General features: G+C 54.9%; 1 protein-coding gene and 1 long non-coding RNA gene across 16 annotated transcripts in view; one reads left to right on the top strand and one right to left on the bottom strand.

Annotated features, from left to right (window-relative positions):
• Positions 1–27,922, bottom strand: part of DLGAP2 (DLG associated protein 2) — a 697,194-nt gene that overhangs the window by 220,688 nt on the left and 448,584 nt on the right. The window lies entirely within an intron of this gene.
• LOC144305965 (uncharacterized) lies at positions 18,582–20,052 on the top strand. Its single transcript, XR_013372996.1, has 3 exons — positions 18,582–18,682; positions 18,906–19,058; positions 19,880–20,052. It is a non-coding gene; the product is annotated as an uncharacterized LOC144305965 (long non-coding RNA).

Raw genomic sequence — 27,922 nt, forward strand, 5'->3', positions numbered from 1 at the left:
CAGGACCTTTGCCAGCACATCTTTTTCCCAAGAAGAGGGAAGAGGACAGGACAATCTTTTCAAGCGTGTCTGTCACCAACTTTCCTTTCCATTGGGCTCATGCTTAGTTGGGCCTTTTGATGTATCTACTTTGATCGCATCATCCTGCCGGTTGGTGTCTCCAGGGAACGGTTTGCCGGGACATTAGGGTCTCTTTGGGAAAGTGACAAGAACTCACCATAAGCGTGTATACAGTTGCCGTTGCACATCGGCGGCTCGGTCACCCGGACAGACGCACCCACGCGGCCTCACGAGAGCTCTCTTGCCATGCACCAGACAAGAGCTCCAGGGCTGCAGACTCCGTGGTGCCTCCCTGACTCAGGATGATTTATATGAGATGGTGAATCCAGTCACCGATTACCATGGATTTGATTCCCTGTTATATCATTTCTCCATCCAGAGAAGGGCCTTGAGACATCTCATATGTCCTGACTTCAAGACAATATTTTTCTGTGATACACATTTTTTTTTCATTTCTGCTATAACTGTCCCTGACAGATTTAGGGGGGAAATAGTCAACAGCTCTTTTGATAATCTAAATAAAATATGCATGGTGATTTTTGCTGGGCCCTAAATTTATTTGAGTCTTCTTGGAAAAATCTGGCTCCACGGTGTTTCAGCACAGAAACTCCATTTCTCCTCCTCCAACAGGTTAAACTCCCCCCACAAGCCATAGGCACCCTTTCCTACATTTATCCAGTCTTCTGTCGTTAGGGTTCTTCTTTTATTTGCTTTCTTATTGAAAGATGCTGCTAACGAGGAGGTAACAGTAGAGTCCGCACGAGGCAAAGGATACCAGAGATGAAGACGACGCACCAGGACCCTGAGGAAGCCACAGCGAAGAAGACAGATGGGCTAATGGAACACAACGTCAGGGATGCGTCAATTGAGATCTACAAGAACAAGAGCACAGGAAAGATGGGGACATTCCCAGCGGGGGGGGGGGGGCTTTGTCCCCGGCTGGGGAGAGGGGATTCAGGAGACGACACAGCACCACGTCCTGTGCTCTTGAGCCACGGCCACTGTGCAGACGGGGTGGTGACACCGGGAGGGAGGACCAGAGCCTTCCACTAGGGCTTCCTCCCGTGTGTCCAAGGATGGTCCCAAGGACCCAGCAGTTACATGTGTGACCCTACTGGGGCTTCACCAAGAGCCCTGAGGAGGGTCACTTGTCACTGGCCTTTCCCAGCCTGGGACGTGAAGGCAGAGAGGCAGCGGAGGGGACCTGGAAGCTCCCAGCAGAGCGGGGACTGTCCAGGATGCGCGGTGCCAGCCTAGACCTTCCGCTCTGTGGGCCAAGGAGCAGCACTGGAGCTTCCAGCACTGGGTTCACAGGATCCCATGGACACGCCAGCGGCAACGGACGGAGCGCCGGAGACGGACGGGGGGTGGTCCCTAGAACCCTCTGGAGCCTCCACGGCTGCCAAGGACGGAAGACCAGGAGCCAATCAAGAGGGAGGGTGAGGAGGGAGGCGGCGGATGCGCCCGAAGGGGAATTGGGAGCAGCATCCAGGCAGCAGAGTGGGGAGGGGCGGCTCCGGCGCAGGAGCCAGGGAGGTGGCGGGCCCCAGGCTGGGCGCCCCAGGGGAGGGCGTGTGCAGGAACAGAGCCAGCGGCTCCAGGGCCGGGGCGGAGGGCGACACCCGTGTGCACCCACCACTGGGTTTCCAATCAAACGGTGGAGAGGAGGGACGAGCGCGGAGCCGTTGGCCACGCCACCCGCCCCCCCCCCCCCCCCCCGAGAGGTGCTGGGCGCAGCCCTGGGCAGACACAGGTGCTGCTTCTACGGCTTGGGTCAAGCCCAGCGGGCCTTTGCCACACTGACGCTGGCAGGTGACAGCTTACTTCAGCTGCTCAATCAGATTACTGCAGGACACCGTCACATTGTAGCAAAGTAACTACTGAAACGCCCTAAAATAGTTCTTTCTTCGTCTCCGTCAGCACGAACTGTTCCTTCCAGGAAAACACGACTTAGGACAAGACCTAAAGGAACTGGCTGTAAAAGGTGCGCAAGGAGGCTCACGGGGAGCGATGGCACCTTGGGGACCCCTGAATAAAATAAAGGTGGGCTCCGTCTGCGTTCTTGGAGGTGGGCTTTGGCACAGGTCACCGGCGGCGACGGTCAGCCCTGGTGCCGGGTGTGAAGCAGCGTGCGTGCGGGGACCTCTTCGCTGTGAGCCGTGCAGGGCGTTTACGCAGACGGCTTGGCTCAACTCACTCCACGGAGAGTTGCCCTGACACCCGAGTCGCTGCGCTCTTGTCGCTGCGCTGGTCAAGGAACACGGCGAGCTGTGGAGAAGCACCGTGGGAAGATGTCCTCCGCCTACCCCACCACCCACCCCAGGACAGCAAAGTAAGTCACTTGGACAGAAGCGGTAGGCGTAGGGGCTGAAGGTGGACAAAATGCACTTATGCATGTATTTTAAAGGGGTCAACATTCGAAACATGCTGCACTGCGTCCTGGGGATACTGCCGGGACCCCCATGTCCAGGGATTCTGTGCAGCCCTGATGCAAGGCCCCGGGGAGGCGCCCTGGGAGGGGCTCACCGGCCGTGCCACAGTCTGAGCCCCCGGGGATGTGCCCTGTGTGGCCCACACAGAAGACAGACGCCCTAGCCAGCCACAGTCTGCACGTGGGTGGTGGGCACGTGGCGAGAGAAGACCCCTGCACACCTCGCTCGTGCCTCCCCTTCCTGAACTGGCCCCTGGGGGTTTCTGAAGTGGGTCTTGACTCCGGGTCGCAAGCTGTCCCAGACAGACAGGTGCTCGTGATAATGACTCTTTCGACAGGACACGGAGTGGATACAGCAGGAAGGGGGCTGGGCAGCGTCCCAGGGGCAGACTGAGATCTGCAAGGAGACCACAGGCCCCGGTTTCCATACGTGGATTCAGCTTTCAGAGAATCAGGTGACACTCCACCAGCAGACACAGTACAAGGGCCACCTGCTTTGGCATGACAATGGGCCCCACGAGACCCAGAGGTCGTCAGTCGTCACTGAGAACAACGGCCGCTGTTCATGGCACAATCTGTGCCTTCAAGATCGTCACACTAAGATGGCAAACCTGGTCTCCTAATGAGAGCGGGGAAAGGGACACAGTGACCGGCGAGCGGCCTCAGCGTTAGGGCTGCCACGAGGAGCTCACTGGCACCTGAAATCACACGGAAGTTTACGACCCCAGGGCTGGAGGGTCTTCATGTGTCCGAGGTGCACTTTCAAACTCATAAATGGCAAGTGTCGGCTCCTCCAGACAACGGTTCAAGACTTCAAACTGCCTGAGTGGGCAAAATCGTGTATATCTGTGTGTGACGACACTGGTATCGCAGCGGAGAGTAGCATCCTCGTTACCCGTGAGCTCACCCAAGTGTCCCCATCCCACTGGGCCCCTAGGACCCGATGAGAACCCACCAATACCCTCCCTCCCGTGCCAGGTCCCCCAGACCAGCAGGGAGAAGGGATGTGGAAATCACACTCCTGGAACGCGGAGGGAAGCCGCGAGGGGGCCTGGTTCCCCACCACAAGGGGCCATGGCTGCGTTCCCAAGGGCAAGTGGACGCCCTCGGGGGCCCCTAAGGGGTAAGGAACACATCCTGATCGCCAGGGGGGAAACCGAGACCGTGTTCCGTGGGTGACACAGGGTCTGTGAGAGCACAAGGATTCCTGGGGGGATACTTCTTCACCTGCCAGGCCTGGAAGGGAGGATGAGCTGGAGAACTGGCCACATCACAGTGAAGAGCGGCCATGGTACGGGGATGACCCCCAGGGGACAGCTGGGGTCGTCGAGTGGCCCTGGGGGGGCCAGGCAGGTGCTGAACATCCCGCATGGGCAGCACACCTTCCCCCCAACACAGAACTCTCGGGCCCAACATGTCAGTGGCCCTGAGCCCGCAGCAGGCGCTCGCCAATCCTGTTCCGCGGCGAGGCTACCCTGACGCCCTGAGGATGCCCAAACGCCTTTGGCTCCATTGTTCCTCATCTGTGACAAAACCACGGCCTGCACGTTGGGAAATAGTCGCGGGGAAAGAGCCTCGCGTAACAAATCCACGAGGCCCCCTCAGATGCGTCTACGTGCCCACGTTGGCCGAATCCCTCCAGGGATGCCCAGGGGCTCCCACGTGCCCCCGGCCGGCTGCTGTGTCGTCACCGAGCCCGGGCCCTGCACACCCGCGCACGTGGGAAGCGCTGACCGAGTCGCTGCTGAGCCCCAGGGCCGCCCGGGAAGGGACGGTGGGTTTGCTGGCCGGGGACTCCTGGGGGGCCTCCGCACACGGCACCACAATTAAAATGAAAACCTGACGTGACACTCACCACTAGGTTCCAGGCCGTTCCAGACAAGGACCGTCCGCTCACTCTGCTGTCCGCTCACACGTGGCGAGGAAGCCCCAGGGGGACGATGGCCGGCGGGACTCCCGCCCGAGCCAGCAGGGGCTCTGATTGCTGAGGGCTTGGGGGGGGCGCGAAACCCCCGTCCTGGAGACACGGCGACGGGCAGACCCTGGAGACTGGTGCCCGGCCTGCGACAGCGGGACCCGGCTCCTCGCCTGTCAGGTCGCCTGCTCAGGGACCTGAGCTCAGGGACCGCCTTCTAGGGGGACTCACGGCTGGGGGCGGGCGGGCAGACAGGACGCTGGCAACGGAGCTACTATATCCGCGGAGTAAAAGGTTCCTTCCAGACATGATCAACTGGCTCGAAAGGGGCTGCGTTTAAATCCAGAGAAAGAAATTCTCAACCTAACGTGAGCTCCTGAATCAGTGGAGTAAAGGGAAGGCCAGAGACGCCCAGCAGAACCCGGTCCCCCGTCCACTGCTGAATTCGTCTCCCTTCCTCCCACGCAGCTTCTCGCCTGGCACGCGGGCCGCTCGGCCACGGCTGTCCCGGCGCCCTTCCTTGTCCCTGCCTGTGGCCTGCTCCTCGGGGCGCCTTCCCGTGTATCCACCCTGGAATCCCCACAGACACGCGTCTCTGCTCATGGAGAAACTGGACACCTTCCTCTAGACTCACACGACCTGCGACTCATTCTGAGTTGATGCCACGCCTCGGCTTCTTCGCAGGCCACTTCTTCCCTCTGGGCTCCAGACCTTTAAGGTGGTCCCACTGCCCTGCTTTGAAACTCAGAGCCCTGGGCTCACAGTGCTGGACGGCAGGTCCCCTGGTACCTCCGGGTTCAGTCCCGGACAGCGGGTCCCCTGGTACCTCCGGGTTCAGTCCCGGACAGCGGGTCCCCTAACACCCCCGATTCAGTCCAGCAAGCAGGCCGCATGTCTGAGGTCATCTCTCCTAGTCTGCCGACCTGAACTCTCCGTCCCGGTCACTGGAAATTCTCACTGTGCTCAGATGTTCCTGCCCTAAAGGATCTTCCCAGTCTTGGAATGCCTTCCCTTTTAACCCGGTTGTGTTTACTACAACGCACTCTTCAAGCTCTAGTTTATGCGGATCTCCGGGTGCTGCTCTATGCAATCCCCGTTTGCAGGAACTGGTGCCCTTGGTCCTCTCCCAGGCCCTCCCTGCAGTCCACCCACCCTGGATCCTGCCATTGCCTTCCTAGTTGTGTTGAAATCTGTCCCCGAGGTCCTGGCTGCTTTGGCCACTACGAGGGCAGGGATGCTGTCCTGGATTCCTGTCTCTCCTGCGTGAACAGCATGTTGGCAGTTACCATGGGCTCAGTCTGCTGCTGACAGCTTTGGGTAGCAGGTTTATGGAAGGGGTTAGGGCTCAACCCTGCCTCTTGGTTTCTAAGTCAGCCTTTCGGGCCAAGGGCCAGCGTCCCCCATCACTGCATCCAGGCAAAAGCCCTTGCACGCAGGGGCTGGTAGCTGAGAGGAGGTGAAAGGTGGGCAGGGATGCAATTAAGGGCACAGCCCCAGTTCTCACGGCTGGCACGGGGTGGAGTGACTCCCGCTGCCCACACAGAAGATGGGGCAAGCAGTTCAGACAGATAATAGTTTTGTAATTGCTGTGCAGGATGCAGAGATCCCAGCACGGGCAGCGGGGCTGGAGGTGGGCCCTCAAATAACCCTGACGCTCAAAGTTCATGCCCAGCTAGCTGCTTCTGCATAAGCCTCCGCACCAATAGACTTATTTTGTCCAGCAAAAAGGATTAAGAACGAGGAAAAACACAATCATTCTATTAAATAGATAAAAAGAGATTATGCATAAGAGACGGTAAAGGAGACGAGACAGCGTCATGGCCCGCAGGTGGTAGAGGGTCCCTGCATCTACCACGGAAGCCTGGGTGAAACGCTTGCATCTGGTTTTCGCCAACAGCCGAGACCGTTCCAGATTCAACTGGTTTACAGCTCAATAGCTCACTTATTGATTCTGGAACAGGTTTTCCTTGAAGCGGCGTATCCACAAAGGGCGCCCTGAGCCATCCGCAGATAGAAGTGGCTGCACGCTCATCCTGCTTCCGGGCACGTTGAGGCCGAGCCGGCCTGGACTGCTCTGCGCCCCGAGCCTAAAGCGCCGTGGCCTTGGCGCAGATGCCCGAGCGGGCTGGGCTGCCCCAACCTCCCAGGATTCAGTGCCCGGGGCCAGGTGCTCCCTCGCTCCCCACCCGTGCACAGAGCGGGGCAGCTGCTTTTGGTGATTACGGTCGGGGTTCCTGACCCCCAGAAAACGATGCCACCCTGAGGGTAGGTCTGCTTTTAATCCCTGGGGGGTAGTACCTGCTTTGTAACTACAGGACCGCCCCCCTACTGTTAAGTAAAGGCAGGCTCAGAAGGCTGGTGTCCACAGAGAACGTTCCAGTAGACAAGCCGTCTCGTCTTTCTGTTGCACCCACTCTGCACATCTTAGGTCCAGAGAAATGCAGCCACTTGACGTTTCCTATCCCAGCAGATGAGCATGGCTTAGACTAAGACCAGTGAACCCCGCGGCCTGGAATCACCAGCAATCTGAGCTCTGAGGCCTCACTGTCCTCCTCACGGTCTCCCTGCCCACGGGGGTCCCGCCTGGCCATTGTAGTTACGTCTTCATCCTACAGCCTTTGTTCTGTGGATCTTCCTGACCTCACTGGGGTTTGGGGAACCTCCCTTCCCACTCATGAGCTACCCATGGCCCCTCTGCTGCTGAATCCTGTCTGGGAGGAAGCCGACCCTCCACACCATTGTGCTTCACCCAGGTCCTGGTCCCATTTCTTTCCCTTTCCGATAAAGACGTTCACATTCCTCTCCCACCATGAGGGAGACGCCTCCCTCCATACTCCTTACCTCGAGTTCCAGTGAGAGCTCTCACCCACCGTGCACCTCACCTTCCCATGGCCCACCACCCCCAAAACCACAGCCACCTGGCCCCCTCCTGAGACTACCTGCCTGGCCCCAGGTGCTCCGTGGTCACCTCCAAGCTGATAGCCTCCACTCTATAGTTCTGCGTGGCCCGACTCCTGTCTTTGCCAAGCCCCGGACCCCATGCACAAAGCAGTTTGCAGCACATCCCTGCTTGCATGAGTCTGAACTGCTCGAATGTACCCTGAGATTCAACAGGCCCTAAACTGACATCAGTGGCTCCTTGACAACCTTCCCCCTTCCCTGGGTTCTTACCACAGTGATAGGTTCAGACCCTCCCTCCAGGTGCCCAACTAAAACCTGGCACCACCCCCACCCCACTCCTGCACCACTTCCAGCCCACCACCAAGTAACTCAGGCCAAAACCTAGTACTTGACTTTCTCCCCTTACTTCTGCTCTGCCAACATTTACCTAGATAGCCGATCTTAAAAAAAAAATTCTAATAAAAGATAGCATTTTATTGTTACGTGCATTCAGTGTTATTAAATTCATTCACAATGTTGTGCAACTATCACCACTGATTCCAGGACTTTCTCCTCTCCCCAGACTGAAATCCTGCACCCACTATACAGACATCTGGTGCTGATTTTCTAACGCATATCTTCCAGACATTTTAAGCTCACCCCTTTGCCCCATTCTCAGTGCCATTGCTAGGGTCCACGTGTTCCTACACTCTCTTCAAATTTATTTCATTTTTTTCTAATTAAAGATTTCTTCTTTATAATTTGCATGTATAAACTTTTACAGAAATCAAATCTCAAAAGGCTTGTTATAAAATCTGCCACCCTCAGTCTTGCCCCCTCTCCATTTTGAACCTCTCCCAAAGGTAGCCACTTTCAACTCTCCCAGCTGTTTTTCTTAATATTATTCTCCTTATTTGTAGTAACTATGAGTAGATCACTCTGTGATAGTAAATTGTAGATTTTGAGCTATAGCTATAATACTAAGTTCTCTCTTCTCCATCTTTATAACATTGTCACGTTTGTTAAAATCAATATTTAGTATAAACATTATTTCTAGGTAAATACGGTTCACAGAAAACTTGTATAATAAGGTAACATTATATTTCCTTTGGTCATGCAACTTTTCTCTTTCCCTGGAGTTATTAATTGCTTTACCTTTTTTTTTTTTTGCTTTACCTTTTAATGCATCTAATTTTTAGGTTCCTATTAAGATAGTTCAAAATGCTTAACATAATTATAATATTTATTTCCTCTTGATTATTTCAATTTCTGTTTCAATCGCTTTCAGTTTGTTAGAGGCTTCTCTCAAATGTGTGGTGATGCAACAAGCTGACTGCAGTAAATGCTGAGAGCTACAGGGCACTGAACACTCAGAATTTTCACTGAGGATGCTTGCTTGCCCATGGCTCTGTGGCCAGTCACTTAAAGAAACCTTCGAGCCGCAGCTGGGGATGAGAAGGTATCGGCTGCTTGTGCACCAGGAGAAGGGGGCTGAGGGAGGTCCTGCCCCACAGCACAGCCTTTGTCCTCATTCTTGCTGACAGGAACACTTGGTCACCACCTCTAGGTCTGCAGAACCAGGCTCTCAGGCAGGTTGTCCAGCTGCTGCGGGTTGAGCACTGCCTCCCTTGGTTCCCAGATGGGCAGGCATGTGGTGTCCAGCTGCAACTTGCAGATGCCCTCATCCTCACAGCTGTTTTCCACTCTGGAGCCTTCCCAGGGAGAATCCTCCCCAGTGTGCATTGCTGCTTCTTCTCCATTTCCCTCTGCTGGCTTAGCACTGCTCCCATCACCCACATCTGCTATTTCCCACTGATCTGCTTCCCTTCTTCCAAACTGCTGTCATCTCCATGGACAGAACAGGGGTTCACGTATGTCAGAAAAGGCACATGTCTGGCAGGAAAGGCCCTGGCATCATGTCCTCCTTGCCCACCTCTACATCACTCCCAGGCAGACTGATTTTCTCACCAGTCTATTTAAAATGTAAATCCTCTAAAAACTCAGGTTACACTGGACCCTCCCTCTCACCAGGCTGGATGCCCTGCTCCACACACATGAACAGGGACAGCACCCTGACCTCTGAGCTCCGCAGTCAGCCACCTCATCACATCCCAGCCTGCCCTTTGTGGGCCACTGTCTCCTGCTTGCCCTCTACAAGCAGCTCCAGTGTCTCCTCCTGGAAAACCTTCCCTGAACCCCCGGTCCAGCTTGGAAATTGTTGTCTGTGTCCCACACCAGATACACATTTTCCTCCCATTTCTCTATGGCCTTCAAGAGACCAGAGCTCTTGGACAAGCAGGCAGGGAGGGCATTTATCGCCCAGCACTTTCTTTTTTTGAAAGATTTTTATTTATCTATTCATGAGAGACACAGAGAAAGACAGAGACACAGGCAGAGGAAGAAGCAGACTCCATGCAGGGAGCTCAACATTGGCCTGGATCCCAGGTCTCCAGGATCACACCCTGAACTGAAGGTGGCACTAAACCGCCGAGCCACCCGGGCTGCCCTGCCATGGTGGTGAATGCACCAATGTGGTGAATGCACACTAAGCCTCACTAGGTTGTTTTGAATGAACAGATGGATTTTTTTTTTTTTTTTAGGTACTGTTGGCTTGCTTCTGGTTTAACCCCACTGACATGACCTCCTCCAAAACCTGCTTCTGAGGAGTTTCATTTGGACACTCCACTCTTGCAGAGATTGAGGGGAGGGGCTGCAGGGACCTTCCCACGAAACCAGCTGCTGTGTTTGTTCTAAAAATAGGTGAAGGCTGTTTCTGATAACATGATGTTGTGTCTCTCACATGAATTCTACGTAAGAAATTTCCGTAAGCCTAAGAGTCAAGAAAATCTTTGTTTCCAGAGAAGAACTGGCATGCTCTTTATGATAATGGACCATAAACAATGTGTATACTCCTTTTCCACACCCCATGTCCTGGAAGCCCAGAAGCAGATTGACTGGCCAGCCATCACTGCTGATTAAAACTTCCTTGCCCAAAAATAAATAAATAAATAAAACTTCCTTGCCCTACCCAAGCACCCACTACCTCCCTGTCTTACTCTCAACTCTATCCTTTGTAGCGTGTATTCCCATTTTTTCTACTGAAGTATGTGATTTCCATTTTTCCTATGAGCTACCTCAAGTGGTTGGTGTAATGAGGCAAATGGGAGGTATATAAAAATACTATGTGTCCTCGGAACCCATGCACTACGGCCCTTACCCCAGGCGATGGCACTGGGAGGGGCCTCTGGGATGTGAGGAGGGTCAGAGGAGGTGGTGAGGGTGGGCCCTGGGATGCAGTTAGGGCTCTCTCCCATCCACGTGAGGACACATGAGGAGACACCGCCCATGCGCCAGGAAGAGCCTTCACCGGCCCCCAGATCTGCTGACACCTTGGTTTTGACTCCCAACCTGCAGACAGTGAGAAATAAGTGTCCTCTGCTTACTCTGGTCTCTGGTGTCCTGTTACGGCCGCCTGAGCTGGCCAGGGCAGGTGAACACAAGGGAAAGGTCATCTGAAAAGCCGGGGGCTGAACAGAAGTCACCTGGGAAAGTGGGGTGACAGCACAGCTAGTGTAGACAGCTGGCAGCCACGTCCAGCCCGACCATCCAGTGTGGGGCTGAGGCAGACCTCCAACCAGGGGCCTCCAAAGCTGAGGCTGAAGGGACCCCAGCCTCTGTAAGGGGCAGGGTCTCACCTTGGGCTGATGCTCGCCAGGGACTCCTGCTAGGGTCTGATGCCTCCAACCTTGAAGATAAAACAGCAAAACAAAAACACCTTTTCAAACCTTCCCAAGCACAGGGCTATGGTCCTGGTTCTCATGGGCTCCAGGGATGGCACAGCATCCCTGCATACAGTCCTCGTGGGCGGCGGAGGCAGGGGAGGCACATGAGGACCCCAGACCCAGCACCGCCCTCCGCACGCAGCCAGGCTCATAGCCAGGAATCCTACTTCTCCCTGAGACACCACAACTCAGGAAAGGTCACTTGGTCTCCGGACGTTCACATGCCCTTAGGTTGGGGCAGCCATGTCATGGGGCCCTTTTCACAAATATGGACCCAAACACTAACTTATTGAATCCAACCTAATACTTCCATTAATTAGTACTCGAATCAGAGTATTTTATTTCTCAACATCTGAAGGAGCTGGTGAGGAACGAAAACCCGTCTGTACTCTGTCCACGGCTCTCGCCCTCCACAGACGGGCTGTGCACATGCTGTATGTGAACACATGACGTCTAGGGGAAGGGAGTTAACGCAGATCCACGTCCTCCTGTCCGGCACAGTCTGCAGCCACAGGCACCTGCTGCTAACGGGCTCAGTCAACTGTGAAGAATAAATGGATCTATCTGCGTCCCCAGCAGGAGAATGCACACCCGGCTGGCTGGGGCCGGCTGACTGGGGGCGGAACTCTGACATCCTGCCGCCCTCAAGCCAGTGTGGGAGGCGATGTGGCCTCTCAGGTCCTGGAGGCTTTCCATGTCCTGGAGTTGGAGCCCTGAAGCCACCAGGCTGAGGACGGCAGGGCCGTCCTTCTGTGCAGAAGAAGGAACTAGACCACTCTCTTACACCATATACAAAGATAAACTCAAAACGGATGGAAGATCTAAATGTGAGACAAGATTCCATCAAAATCCTAGAGGGGAACACAGGCAACACCCTTTTTGAACTCAGCCACAGCAACTTCTTGCAAGATACATCCACGAAGGCAAGAGAAACAAAAGCAAAATTGAACTATTGGGACTTCATCAAGATAAGAAGCTTCTGCACAGCAAAGGATACAGTCAACAAAAGTAAAAGACAACCTACAGAATGGGAGAAGATATTTGCAAAAGACCTATCAGGTAAAGGACTAGTATCCAAGATCTATAAAGAACTTATTAAACTCAACAATAAAGAAACAAACAATCCAATCATGAAATGGGCAAAAGACACAAACAGAAATCTCACAGAGGAAGACACAGACATGGCCAACACGCACATGAGAAAATGCCTCGCATCACTGACCATCAGGGAAATACAAATCAAAACCACAATGAGATCCCACCTCACACCAGTGAGAATGGAGAAAATTAACAAGACAGGAAACCACAAATGTTGGAGAGGATTCGGAGAAAAGGGAACCCTCTTACACTGTTGGTGGGAATGTGAACTGGTGCAGCCACTCTGGAGAACTGTGTGGAGGTTCCTCAAAGAGTTAAAAATAGACCTGCCCTATGACCCAGCAGTTGCACTGTTGGGGATTTACCCCAAAGATGCAGATGCAGTGAAACGCCGGGACACCTGCACCCCGATGTTTCTAGCAGCAATGTCCACAATAGCCACACTGTGGAAGGAGCCTCAGTGTCCGTCGAAAGATGATGGATAGAGAAGCTGTTGTCTATGTATACACTGGAATATTCCTCAGCCATTAGAAACGACAAATACCCACCATTTGCTTCAACGTGGATGGACCTGGAGGGTATGATGCTGAGTGAAGTAAGTCAATCGGAGAAGGACAAACATTCTATGGTCTCATTCATTTGGGGAATGTAAAAAATAGTGAAAGGGAATAAAAAGGAAAGGAGAGAAAATGAGTGGGAAATATCAGTGAGGGTGACAGCACATGAGAGACTCCTAACTCTGGGAAATGAACAAGGGGTCGTGGAAGGGGAGGTGGGCGGGGGATTGGGGTGACTGGGTGACGGGCACTGAGTGGGGGCACTTGATGGGATGAGCACTGGGGGATATACTCTATGTTGGCAAACCAAACTCCAATAAGAAAATAAACAAAAAAAATTATTTAATTTCCTCTGGATAAGCAAGCCTCCCAGACAGCACACCTGACAAAGGCTACAGGAGCTTGGGGACCTGGGGGGAGAGTTGCGACCACACACAGGACTCTCGGGGGCCCAGAGCCTTGCCCAGGGTGCTCCTGGGCCCTCCACTCACCAACCCCCCCACCATCAGGAGCAGGAAAGACCCCCAGCCAGAGGGGGTGCAGATCCAGACCCAGACACACACGATTCAGTGGTGGGGGATCTGAGGCCCAGCTTATTTTCCAAAGCAACACTATTGTTTGAAGGCTTTTTTTCCATATTTGAGAGTTTGCTTTGATTAATTAAGTTAATTAATTGACTTCTAAGTATGTTTTGTGTGCATATACATAGAAAGAGAGACGTTTGGATTGATGTTTTATAAGCATGACACCACATATGCTGTTTTATCAGATTAATTAACCTAATATCACAGCTGTAATTCCTTAACGATCAGAGGCCCCCATCTCCACACACGCATACCCGTGCCCCATGTACACACCCCCCCATAACTCCAGTTGCCCACAGAGTGCTACTTCTTGGAATACACCAAAGTTCACTTAATTAGTCTTCTGTGATGAGATAACACAATGCCTTCCAACTTCTTACTGTTGTAAAAGTAAACTGTACATATTCTGTGCATGCATCTCTGTGTACTTGTCTTCCTTCAAGATTCTATAATTATACACTTGAAGGTTCCTGTGCTTTTTATTATTCTTAAGTGTTGGAATTCAGAGGTGAGCAAAAAATGCACATTTTGCATTTCTCCACCACAAAAGAAGGGGCCTTCCTATCTCAAGGACTGTGCTCGTTTTGAGTTGCCAAAATGATCCATTGAAATGTTTCACATCCGTAGTATGTGTATGATAAATATGTAATATATATGAAAATAGAGGCATAAAATACACAGAGAGCTATTAAACTATATATACTACACGTACATGCAGCACAGATGAAAGCCCATTTCCCCGTATCTTTGTGAACACGGGCTACTGTGAATCTTTGCTGCTGCGACAGGCAAACGATGGGCTCCCGTATGGATGTGCATGAGGCGTAGGCAACTAGTGGGGAGACTCCCTGCATTTGGCTGCATGCACCTGCTTCCTGGGTGTCCTCATGAGCCACTTGTACATAGACATCCATTACTATACAGTATCTGACAAAGCTTTTTATTAGGTCAAGAATATTGGCTCTTTCTCAATAGCTGCTAGTGATCCCCTATTTTAAATTGTTTTTAAGTCAAATGTTGATTAAAAAAAAAAAAAAAAAAGGATTTCCTGAGGATAGTTTCATAAAATAAGACACAATTGCCTTTGTCCCCCCAGCTGTCATTCTCTCCTGGAATCCCTCCTCAAACACCCGACCCTCTTCCAAACGTCACCAAACCTACCTGCTGTAGCTCTTAGGGTTTTATCTTCTTACATCTAAACTTTTGGAACCCCTGGGATTTCAGCGAAGATCAGACGTTAGGGAGGAATCCAATTGCTTTCTTCCCAAATAGCTGCCCCTCCACCCCATGAGGCCACGGTGAGCACGTTAGTGGGATGGAAAGCAAAGAACGTTCACGGTTGCTCCAGGTTGCAAGGGCTGGAAGCGCTTCACCAAGCAGGCACGGGACGTGGCCGCCCCAGCGACCTCCTGACTCCAGCAGTGAATCAGAGCAGCGGGTGGGCGTGTATTCACATCTCTCCGGCGTGCGGCACCTGCGTGCACAGCACTTTGTGACAACGTGACATGGAAGAGGCCCGGCCGCTATCTGCGGAAAGCCTCGTTTGGGACGCATCTTTTGTGCAGAATCATTATTTGCAACTGTTTGGACGGGCCTCCCGCACAGAGCTGTGCTTTCCCCAGACGACTGCGACATCAGTGGCAATTCAGATGCTTCTGGGGTAACATACAGTCTCTAAAGGGGTGGTTGCCACGCGGCCTGTGTGCGGCTGCCTTGCAGAGCAGTGGCAGCAGGTCTGGAGGCCCCTGGCCACCTGCAAACATGCTGCTGTTGGAAACGCCAGGAGGCACCCCTCGCAGATCCCAGGACCCGCATACAGACCTTTGCACACATTTATCCCAAGGTGCTCACTGAGCTCACGCTATGACTCCAGAGCTTGGCAAGGCCAGGGGTGTCAGGGTGAGAGGAGCCCCCACACCTGGGGCTGCAGCTGTGCTCAGGGACCTCCAGAGGGGAGCTCCTTCCCCAGATGAGGAGGGAGGGAGCTTGTGTGCTGCACCCTCGCCGGGGCTGGGAGTCTAGGCTGGGACCAGCACGGCCCGGTTCTGCTGAGTGCTTCTCAGGGCCCCAGATGACCGTCACCCTGGGTCTTCACACAGTGGGCGGAGGCAGGCGGTAAGCCTCTGTTGGCTCATACGCAGCTCCCTCCATGAGGTCTCCATCCCTTTCCCCACGTGACCCCAGGCACCTCCCCAGGGCTCCTGCAGACCCCACCCCGCAGGGGGTCACAGGCATCCTGAGGGGCACAGACATTCCGTATATGACAAATAAAATCACTAAATATGGACAAAAATCACCCCTTGGTGAGGTGTAGCATCCCCCACTGCTGTCTTCTGTGCAGAGGTGTCGCCTTAGATGCCCAGGCTGCACCCAAGCCCTGACCGGGTCTCCACACAAGGCCCTGCCTGGCCCTGGCACGGTGGATGCTCTTCCATGAGGCTTCAGGCTGGGATGGGAGAGCTGCAGGTGCACGGACACCTGCAGAGCCCACGAGCCCCCTCACGCCCCATCGCACTGCCTTGGTGACCCCACACCCGCTCTGTGGGACATACTCAGACTCCTCGATTCTCAGCCAAACAGAAGTAAATGCAAATGTTCAGATGCACAAAGCAAATTTTATCCTTAAAAAGGTGTGTCCTACGCCCTGTGTGCTGACCGCCTCCCCTGACAGGTCACAGGAACCCCTCCCGTAGCCCAGGCAGGGGAAAACCCCAGGAAAATGGGAAGGACAAACACAGACCTGGTCCTAAAGTACAATTAAAATGCGCACTGGACGACCGTCTTGCACACGTTACCATGTAGAGTAACAGGTGACTGGGTGCTTCTCGCACGGGGACGTCTAGCAGCCTGCTCAGCGCACCCCGGGTGAAGTGTGCCCCGCCAGCTGTCGCGGTTCCCTGACAGGGGAGGAAGGATGCGTCAAGGAATTCCTGTGTCGGGAAAACTGATTCGGCTACACCGCGTCTATGTCCAGCTGGGACAGTACAGTGTCATAAGTAAGACACTCATCATGACAAAGGGGAACACGGAAGTCTCCCCCTCTGCTCCCCACTCCCCCGCCCCATCCGGCTTCCGGGACGTGTCCAGACACCTGCAGGGTAACAGCCTCTGGCTCATCCCCAGCTCCCCACTCGCAGCGCGGGGACGTGAGCGCCGTGTGGCTTCTCTACGGGTTTAACACTGTGTTCCTGCGATGTGACGAGCAGAAGCCAGGGAGCCTCCTGGACGCACTGCGGGCGCAGGACAGACCCGCGGCAGAGGGTCCGCCGCCCTGCGCCCCCCCTGCGCCCCCCGCGTGCTGCTCGGCGTGCCCTCTGCACACTTCCCAGCTGGCCCCCCTGCCCTGGGCTCCTCCGCAAGGAGACGGCGCTCACTCAAGTGCAAAACTACCCCGTGGCTCTGCGACGTCCCACTGGCTACGCATTGGCTCCTCGCTGCCCTGTGTGCTCCAGAACCTGCCGGACGCTGAGGCTGCCGCCCAGGTGCCCGGGGTGGGGACCCCCAGCTGGGCCAGCGTGGGAGCTGCAGCGAGCCCCTCCGGGGACCCCGAGGCTCACAGAAGTCTGGGGCGCCCTGACCCGGAGGCGCATGCCAGGTGTCCCGAGCGACCCTGACACTGGTGCCCCCTGGGACACCTTCCCATTCAAGCCACGTGGTCTGAGGGCTGAGGGCCCAAATCGCACACCTGTCCCCCCTGAGCCCTGTGTGTGCCGTTCACGCAGGGATAATCCTGTTCTTTGCTCCCCGGGGAGCCCCATGTTTTTACATGGTCGCCCCCCAGCATCTACTGCTCTTTCCCCTGACTGCCTGTGTCCCGCCTTGGTCTCACGCACTCGTGAAGGCATAAAGAATCCCACCGGGTCGAAATTAGTCCCGTGATAAGTCCTCTGTTGTGGAACCTGACACGTCGTACCCAACACAGGCAGGTGGAGAGAGGACAGACACACGTGGATGTGGGCACACGGACACGGCAGATGCAAACACGGACTCAGTGCCCCTGGGTCTCCAGCCCCGGGAGGGACGGATACAGGAAGGGCGTGGGATGGAGGTGCCAACAGATAGCAGACCTGATCAAGTGGCTTTTCCTACTTAGCAGCGACGTCTCTTCATGATCTATCTTGTACAAAACTGTTAAAAACTACCACTTACCTCGAGTGTTTGGGAAACCCACGGCAAGCGAGCCCCAGAGATGGTGACTGTGGTGTTTCTTTTTTCTCTTTTATAGGAGTTCGATTTGCCAACATACAGCATAACCCCCAGCGCTCATCCCGCCAAGTGCCCCCCTCAGTGCCCGTCACCCAGTCACCCCCACCCCCCACCCACCTCCCCCTCCACCACCCCTAGTTCATTTCCCGGAGTTAGGAGTCTCTCATAGTTCGTCTCCCTCTTGGATTTTTCCCACTAAGGTCCCCTCCTTTCCCCTATAACCCCTTCTACTATTTCTTAAATTCTCTGTATGAGTGAAACCATATAATGATTGTCCTTCTCCGACTGACTGTGGTGTTTCTTAACTGCAGAAGTGATGGTGCGTGGCATCTAGGCTGCGGGAGGGAGGCCGTGCGGGAAGGAGGGAAGGTGAAGGCTGCAGGTGGCTGGGGCGCAGGTCCTAGAGCTCCCTGCTGCCCTGGGGTGTTCCCTGGCAGGTCCCTTGCTCCCCAGGGGCCACACGCCCCTTCTGCAGAGTCAAAGAGGCTGCCCCGTCAACCCTGCTCCCTGTTTACAAGAAAAGTCTTCCTCGGGGCACCTGGGGGGCTCAGAGGGGGAGTGTCTGCCCTCAGCTCAGGTCATGAACCCGGGGTCCTGGGATCGAGTCCCACGTCGGGCTCCCTGCATGGAGCCTGCTTCTCCCTCTGCCTGTGTCTCTGCCTCTCTCTCTGTCTCTCTTATGAATAAAATAAAAATAAATAATAAAATAAAATTTAAGAGGTGATCAACGTAAGAGGACGACCCCGGTGGGGAGGCCTAAGGTGCCATGACTGGTGCTGTCGTGACAAAAGAGGGTCAGGACACAGACTTTAATAAAGGGTCGGTCACGGGAGGACACAGCGAGCGACAGCATCCACACGGCAGGGAGGGCGGCCCCTGGGAGCCTGGCCCTGGGCGCACCCGGACCCCAGACTCCCAGCTTCCAGGCCGCGAGGGGACCGTGTGTGGTATTTGGTCCCTGGAGCAGCGGCCTTGAGCCCATGGATGGAAGCCACTCGTTACTTCACAGTTGGTGGAGGCGGGACTGGGGGGGCAGGAAGGCGTGTGGGTGCAGCAGCTCTTCCTGTGCCGGGACAGCTGGCCTCCCGAGGGGCCGCTCGGAACACTCTAGGCGTGTGCCAGGCGTGGCCGCAGCCTCCCACACGACTGGAGAAGCACACGGACTCAGGGTGAGCACCAGTCACCCTCCCCGGGGCTCAGCGGCAGGTCACCCCCCCCCCCCCGGTATGCAGAGCTCTGCACGGCCCTGGCGGGTCCCTGGGAGCTAGGAGGGCGTCCCTTGCACGGCCACCTGCCCGTGCTTGCCTGGAACGGGGACCACGCTGCCCGGGCTGTGAGCAGGGCGGCCGGCCTCCCTGCAGCCTGAGCCCCAGGCTGGCCTCCTCCTGACAGCTGACCGCCTGCGCCCGGACCCCTCACTCTGGGAACCTGTCACCGGCTACGCGTCACCTGCTGTATGGGACTGCGGAGCCACGCCTGGAAAGGCAGGGACGCAGGGAGCAGCCCACGGCCCAGCCCCCGCAGGCCCCTGCTGCCCGGAGGCAGGTAGGAGCCCAGGTCGCCTGGCCAACACCCACGGCAGGGGCCTGGGGCTCTGCGCTCATCGGGCTGTGCTGCAGCCGCACCGGGTTCCCGCAGGGCCTGCCCTGCCCCTGCCCCGCCGGCCGCGCATGTGTAACGTGCAGGCATGTGACCCCGCGAACACCTCCAGGGGGCAGTGCAGCCAGAGGCTCACGTGATTCTGGGAACCTGCAGCCCCGGCCCTGCCACCCCCCAGACCTCTGGAGCTTCCCGGGGGACACGCTCGGGTCCTGCAGGAAGTGCGCCCAGTGCTAGGGTCCCGTGGCTCAACACCCGCTCGGGCCTCCTGCTGGGGTTCTCCTGCGAGGGGCAGAGAGGCCTGCGTGCCTGGTGGGGAAGCGCCCCCGTTCCCGCAGCGAGCACGCAGCCCCTGCACCCCGAGGCCGCTGGGGGGGCAGGGAGCTCAGGCCTCTGCACCCCACCTGACTCCTCCCTGGGGGGCCGGGAGCTCGCGCCGGCAGCCAGCCCCACCTGCACACCCAGGGCGTTCCGCGGGGGCTTTGCTTGTCTGTTTGTTTTTATTAACAAAAATCTTGCCAACATCTAAAAATGAGAAGATTTCAGACAAGCCAGATTTGGGGCTTCTCTAGAGCTCAGGGGCCTCCCTCCGGGCGGGTGGTCGGCCGCGGCTCGGGCTGCCCGTCCAGGTGCTGGTCCGCCCGCCATCCCCGTCTCCGTCCCCGCAGCCGTCGGGCTACCGCCCCCAAAACGCACCAGGAGGAAAGATCTCAGAAACGAGAAGAAAACAGAGACTCTAACGTACTTTAAAATCTCCCACTAAGCAGGAGAGGCTCACTGCGTCGTGAGTCACGTCTCTGAGCCCGAAGCGAGTGTTACCGAGAGGCCTCGTGCTGTTGCTCCAGGCCAGGCTTCGGCTCCTGGAAGATGAGGAAACAGGTCGACGGAGCAGCAGAGGTCGATCCAGGTCTCTCCGCTGGGCCGCCCGCGGCTGGGAACTCGCCCCCGAGGGCCAGCTGCGCTCTCCCATGGGGAGACGCCGGCTCGGTCGGGGCGGGCTGCGGGTGCGGGGAGGGGACCCGGGCAGACAGGCAGCAGGGGTTGCGGCGTGTGCGGCACGGGGGCCCAGCGGCGCTCGGGGCGCACTCGAAGGGGGGCTCGAGGTGTGAGCCGGGAGCACCAGGCACGCGGCCTCCCTCCAGGAACAGGGCCGGGCGCTGAGGTCCCCAGAATCAGAACGCTGCACGGCTCGTGCTGTGAGTGTGACCGCGGTCACAGGCCAGAGCCCGTCCTCTAGCTCCTCAGGGAGGCATCAGGGTTCATCAGGTGTGGTTTTGAGGGGAACGAGGGCAAGGCCCCCGAGGGGTGGGAGCGTCACCGGTCACCGCACCCGCGCTGGCCCTCACGCGGTCGGTAACCGGGTCAGCGAAGGTGACGGTGCAGCGACCGACGAAGAACGAGCACGTGACCAGCGTGACCACAAGCGGGGAGAACATGTCTGACGCCGGCAGGTGCATCAGGAGCGTGTGACTCGGCAGGGCAAGGCGGGCGCTGACACCGTCCAGGAGCCGGATGCCACCGCCCCGGGGAACGCCTCCAGACGCTCATTCCTCCACGGGACGGCCCGGCCCGCGCGCTCCCGGGACCTGCGGACCCACGGCAGGGCCACCTGGCCACAGGCCCAACGGGGACACAGCGCATCCTGGGGACAGAGCCGAGTGCTTCTTCGGATCGCCCATTTCCGCGGATGTCCCGAGTCAGACTCAGGGTACGCGGAACGAACTTCTCACCGTGAGGTAACCGTGGGAAGAATCGCACCTGCCGTCGGGCCTGTGCTCAGTGTCTGATCGGGCCACGCGTCCCGGGTCACCAGCACCTGCACACATGCGTGCTCGGCGCGTTTGCTGAATGGCGGTGCGGGGACGGGGCAGGAGCCTGTGTCCCCTGGATGCCGTTCGCTGTCGGGTCTTATTTGCCGCTCTGTCCTGTTCTGTCCTATTCCGCATCTTAGGTTCTGGGACAATCGTGTGTGGAGGATCCTGGCTGCTGACGAGGGGCCCTGGGGCCGTCTGTGTTCCCCCTCCGTGGCCCCCCAGCCCCATCGACGCCGCGCTCTGGGTGGGCGTGAGGGGATGGAGCCCGCGGGAGGCCAGCCCCACTGCCCAAGGCGCAGGTGCGGCTGAATCCAGAGCCCTGGGGACACCTGTCCCAGGTTATCACAGAGCAGCTGTTCCCTGAAACCTTCCCTCACACTTTCAGACAGGGTTTTTTTTTTCTTTTTCTTTTTCTATTGATATTCTGAACTTTTTTTAAAAAAATTCTTATTTATTTATGATAGTCACAGAGAGAGAGAGAGAGAGGCAGAGACACAGGCAGAGGGAGAAGCAGGCTCCATGCACCGGGAGCCCGACGTGGGATTCGATCCCGGGTCTCCAGGATCGCGCCCTGGGCCAAAGGCAGGCGCCAAACCGCTGAGCCCCCCAGGGGTCCCCTGATATTCTGAACTTAATAAGGCTTCAAAATCTAGAAAAAAAAGGGACTTTGTTTCACTGCCTGTGAACATCCAGTCTCTGGAGGCAACTGGATGCATAAGCCTGTGTCACCTATGGAGTCAGAACAAACGGCAACAGGGGAGTTTGTGGCGGAGAGTCTGCAGGCCTCGTCCCTGCCGGAGCGTCTGGCAGGCCAGCGGGGAGGCCAGCCGGGCGCGGGGCACCAGTTCACCCACAAGCCTCCAGGGCCGATGCGTGCAGAGGAGGTCGGCGGGGGCTGGGGCCGGGGCACGGCCAGACACCGCGTGCTCACACCCGGGAGACGGCCGGGCCGGGGGTTGCAAGCTGCGCAGCTCCCCCCCCACCAGCACGAGCCTAAAAGGATATTTCTTCACCTGCAGAACCACCGCAGCTTGGACAGAGCACCCATCCCCCTCGGGGCGCCAGGAGGGCTGCTGCCAGGCTAGCGCACGGGCTCTCTGCAGGTCCGGACGACTGTGACCGCGGGGTCATGATTCTCTCCACCTCGAACAGTAACGTGCGTGTTTCCAGGCTGTTCCATATTCGTCGACAACTTCGTCTGAGCAGCTGCACAGTATTTCATTATATGAATATTTTCTTTAACTTGAATAATCTCCCGCTTTTGAACATCTAGGGAGTTTGTGACTCTTCGCGCCGAGAGGACATCCTTTACGGGGGATTCCTACAGCTACAATTTTGGGGTCAGGTCAAATGAACACTTTTAAGGCTTCTCATATAGGATTTTCCTCCAGAAGGCAGCACCAGTGTTTTCCCCCCATAAACGCTGATGGCCATTGTCATTTTAAAACTTAAAAACATGGTAAGTGTGGTAACTAGGATTTTTTTCTAGTTTTTTTTTAAAACGGTCTACTTATTTCATTGCTAATAATATTGAAATTTTTTCATGAGCCTATTAAATTTGGACTTTGTGAAATAACTGTTCATTCCTTTGTGGATTTCCGCCTCCCCCCGCCCAGGAATATTAACTTCTACTTCCAATAGAACTGAGATATTGTTTCCTATATTAAAGTTTTTATGTTAATTTGTGGCAGATATTTTTCCTGTTGTGTTTCGGCTTTTAATCTTTTGTGATAGAATTTGATGCTTATGTTAACTCAATTATTTGTTTTTATTAAAACTCCAGTATTCAATTTTAGGCTTCTAAAGCTGACCCTGAGACTTGCCTCACAGTCATTGGACTGCTTCCCTGCGCAAGAGCCTGATGAAGTCCTCCAGTGCATCAGGGAGAGGATGTGACTACCAAGAGCCAGGTGAACGCAGGAAGCAGAGGCACCCCCAGGATGCGCTTCCCCTGCCATCTCTGCTGGGGGGCCGCAGGGCAGGTCGCCCCGGAGCAGGACAGCAAGGGGGCCAGGGCGCTCTCCTTCCACACGGTGGCCATGTGCTCCCTGGTGATCCCCACACGCTGCTCCGGGTCAGAGCTCTGCCCTGAGAAACCAAGTCCATGGAGAGCAGACAGGTCTTGGGGAAAAGAGGACACAGTGTAGGGCTGCCAGGAATGGGGTCTCAGCTGCAGTGGGACTGGGCGCGCAGGGCAAGCACATGTCCAGGCCTGGTGAGGGGACCACAGACTCGCAGAAAAGTCTGAGGTTGTGCAGGGAGAGGGAATGCAGTGGCCACTGGGCCGGGTCAGGGTTCGGGCCTCACCCCAGCAGCCGAGTGGCAAGAGCCGGAGCTCTGATGATCAGGGAGCCACACAGTTGCTAGTTGGTTGTCCCAAAGTGTGAGTCTGCACAATGCTCTACAAACACCTTAAGAACATGAACATGAACGTCACGGTGGATTTACAGGGCTCTACCGGGTGAGGAGGACAGCCAGGGAGGAAGAGCAGCAGGCTCAGGGAGGACAACCATCCTGCGTGAGGTCTCCTGAGGGCGAGACCGTCCTGGGCCGGGGAGCCGCTGGCGCCTGACACAGGGCAGCACAGGAGCTTGGGGTTTCTGGGCCGTTTGCACTGACTGAGAGCTTCCTGTCCATCCCACTCCCTGCTCTGCTGGGAAGCCTGTGGCCAGAGGGAAGCCACATCCCTGGGGTGTCAGGCCAGCGGCCCGGATGGCAGAGGCGTGTCCAGCCAACCCTGGTCTTGTAGATGACGGTGGGGCACGGAAGGCTGGGGCTGGGGGTGGCGAGATGGGGCAAGAACCACCGCCCCTTCCCCTCCATCATCACAGGGCCTCCTCTTTGGACCGACAGGTGGGCCACAGAGCACTTACAGCTCAGTGAGAGCCTGAATCAGGTTGTGTGGCCCGGCAGGGGCTAGGCAGGGGCCAGGGATGAGACAGGAAGGGGCAGACGCAGGACACTCCATGGAGATTACGGACATAAGCCAAGGCAGCACAAAGTCTGGCCCTGGGACCCAGCCACCCTCCTTCCTGGCATTTCAGCATCACAAAATCATCAAGCAGCTGGGGATGCCACGATGTCTTCCTGTGTTTTAATAACCAGCCGATGTCACACATACAAAGAAGTTATTACCACCTTAGCAAGGAGCCCTTTTCAATATGAAAGCCATATTTTTTTCCCATTTACATTCATTTTAAGATTATATTTCTTTTGGATGCTGGGGGAAAAAATAGAATATCTATACATAGAATCCATTCCTAAGGATGCTCCTGGAGATAGAGGCAAATATGTTTGTCTTGAATATTAAACAAATATGTAAAGAATATCCCCATTGACCTGGCCTACGGAATTTGTAATAGAGCAATACCAAGTTCTTAAACGAGTCAGGGTGTCCTGAGTCGATGTTTCTCTGGGAGGCACCTATAACGCCACGCACGGGAGTCGCAGCTCACGTGGCCACAGGTGTGGGCCAGGAGCTGATTGCACGGCGCCCACAGCGGCCCTATTTCTTTAACATCTAGTTCACAGATCACAGCTATTTTAGGATTAAGGTTTACTATTTAATGGTGCAGCGCACAGCGCCATCACCCTCTGCAAGGCCACGTCTGTGAGCTGGCAGGAAGTTAGGATGCCCGCCAGCCCCAACAACAGCAGCCGGCTCTGGGTGGAGCACCCTGGGTGGCCTCGTGGGGGCGGAGCACCGCAGCGTCACTGTCCTTACATCTCACTGTGAGTTCCAGAAAGAGCAAACGAACATCTATGATATTGCCTATGTCCGCCTTTGTCCAAGCAAGGTGACGGGCCTAGGTGTCGTTTCCCACGTTCTCCAAGATCCCCCCAGAAGCTCACGCAGAGGCGGCTCCATGGGCCCCCACGCACACGTGGGACTGGGGGACGGGAGGCGCCAGTGCAGAGACGAGCACGGTGTTGCTGGCAGGTGCCCAGGGGGCAGGTGCCCGGGGGATGCAGCAGAACACCCTGGCCACGTCTGGAGGGGACAGGTCCTCCTGCGCGGCACCGCGAGGGCACTGCCGCTCAGGACCCTGGCCCGGCCCATCTGCGGGGCACAGCGGTGAGGCCTGACGGCCCAGGCCGAAGCCGCCCCCGTGAGCAGCACACTCACGTGTGTGTGCATGCTCAAGCCCCGGTGCCTCTCCCCTGAACCCCTTGTGCCACCTGCCCTCCCCCCACCCCGGGCCTCCTCTCTGTAAGGCTATCACGGCCACGATGCCGGCGAGCGCACTACGGCCACACTCACTGTCACAGCAGCTGAGGTAGGACTGAGGCATCATCACACCAACGACAACCAAAAAAGCTCAGAAAAGTCTAATAATTTTCATCTGAAGCATCTGTCTGGGCCGGAGGCTTATGCCCCTAACCACCATGCTATTTGCCTCTTTATGAAATGGAAATTACTACCTGTCCAGTCTGTTGTCCTGGATTATTATGAACAGATCAAATGAGTTAATGCATGTGAAGAGCTACAAAAACCACAGATTATATAAGTACAAAGTGTTATGTTCTATCTACAAGCTATTGCTAAAGGAATATATGCATTTTTTAACCTGATTATTTTTCAGTATAAAACCTATTATCTTAAAATAATTGAGATAGTTTATCACAATAAAATGCATAAAATAGGAGACCTCATGTAAAAAAAATGGAAGTAATAACAAACTATTTTCAAGGAAGAGAGAGATACTTATATGTACGGTAAAATTCTTTTTTATATTTCTGAACTGCATGTAACCTCATTAGATTTTAGCAGCCAGGTCTAAACTATAATACAGCTATCTGCAGCTGACGAAAGAAGTCTAATGAGAAAAACAGAACAAACTGACAATCTCCCCTGGGAAGAACTGCACCTGAATCCACCACAAAGGGGTGCCAAGCACTCTTCAAAACTCTGTTCCGGGGTGTCTGGGGGTCAGTCGAGTAAGCATCTGACTCCTGGCTTCGGCCCAGGTCATGATCTCAGGGTCGTGGGATAGAGCCCGGTGCTGGGCTCTGCTCTGGGTGTGGAGCCAGCTTCTCCCTCTCTCTCTGCCCCTCCACCCTGCTCATGCACCTTCTCTTCCTCTTACTCTCTCATGCTCTCTAAAATAAATACATAAATAAAAGCTTTTTTAAAAAAAAAGAACAGCTCTATTTCATATAAAACACACGGAGCCCCAGTGAGTTCCCTTGGTCTCCGCAGGACATTAGAATTCAGTTGCTCATTTTATGGGCAGCTAAGCTAATCCCCCCACAAGAGGATCTCAGCACAGAACCCGGTAACATGTGCCTCTAAACTGTTCTCTGAGATAGAACTCCGCATCAAATCTGGAAGCAGCTAAACATGAGGTGCTCTCTGATAAGACGTCTGATCCACTGAGTCACTTTAACCAAGAACACGTCCTCCACTGTGCGTGGCAACATGCATCCCACCACAGAGTGCAGCCTTCACATTGTAGTCTCCTCTTTATTCATTCAACCATCGTTTGCACCGGACCCACTCTGAATCGGCAGGCAGGACCTGCAGAGATGCACGAGATCCCAGGAGCCCTCAAGGGTGGGTGCTGTGCCAAAGCCCAGCCAAAGTCGCTGTGTAGAGGGAAGCAGAGTCACTAACTGGCACAGAGCCGGATGTGGACACTTGTCTCTGACGTGTGTTGTCCCACTGTGTCCTCATGGCAACCTTACGAAGAAAGCGCAAATGTTCCCATCCGATAAAGTGGATCAGTGACTCGCTCAAGGTCCAGCCATGAGTGGACCCTGAGAGTGTGAGTCCAGAACGCAGACTCTCAGCTGTATTGAGGCCCAGTGCAGAGGGCAGGCTGAGCCCCATGACAGGGGTGCTGGGAGGAGCTAACCCAGGAGGTGATGCCAGCCCTCTCTGAAGAATGAGAAGCTGTGCACCAGGAATTCACAAAACACAAGGGGGATGGGGCTGGCAAATGGGAAGGGCAGATACTGTGAAGGAAGAAGCATGTGGCACAAAGGGCTAAAGGTGTCAGGAGCCCCCACTGAGACGGGGAGACAGCTGGGCAGTAGATGAGGCCAGATTTGTGAGCATCAGGATCCCATCAAAATCCCCTAGATAATAGGAGCCAAGGAAGAGTTGCCAACCCCTGATTTTGTGAAATAATTAAAACAGAACCACCATTTTTTGCAATGATATTATAAAAGAATACAAAAATATAGAAAAGGAATGACCTCAAAATAAAGAACGATCCTTTAACTTGAATGCATTTAGTTTTTTGTTTTTTTTTAAATCTCACCAGACCATGGCATCAGAAAGACTGAAATACCTAGGAATAAATTCAATCAAGGATGTGGAAGGCTTGTACTCTGAAAACTCTAAGATGTTGAAAGAAATTGAAGAAGAGACACCAACAAATAGAAAGATATTCCAGCCTCATGGTTTAGAAAAATTAATACTATCCAGATGTCCAATCCACCCAAGGCAATCTACAGATTCAACGTAATCCCTTTGAATATACCAACTATTTTTCATTGAATTAGAACAAAGAATCCTAAACCTTGTATAGTAGAACCACAGAAGACCCCAATCGGCCAAATCAGTCTTGAGGAAGAACAACAGAGCTGGAGGCATCATGGTTCCAGACGTCAAGCTGTATTACAAGTTGTGATAGTCCTGGTGCAAAAACAGACACAGACCAATGGGCCAGAACAGAGAACCCAGAAATAAATTCACATCTATATGGTCAATTAATCTGACAAAGGAGTTGAGGATATGTAACAGGGGAAAAAAAGACAGTCTCATCAACAAATGGTGCTGGGAAAACTGGGCAACCACACACAGAAGAAGGAAACTGGACCACTTTCCTACAAGATGCACAAAGATACACCCAAAATGGATGGAAGACCTAAACGTGAGACCGGAAACCCTAGAAGTCCTAAAGGAGGACATAGGCAGAAAGCTCCTTGACATTAGTTTTAGCAATAATTTTCTGGACCAGGCTCCTCAGGGAAAGGCAACAAAATCTAAAA

This window comes from Canis aureus, chromosome 36 (assembly GCF_053574225.1).
Source record: "Canis aureus isolate CA01 chromosome 36, VMU_Caureus_v.1.0, whole genome shotgun sequence".
Taxonomy (NCBI): Eukaryota; Metazoa; Chordata; class Mammalia; order Carnivora; family Canidae; genus Canis; species Canis aureus.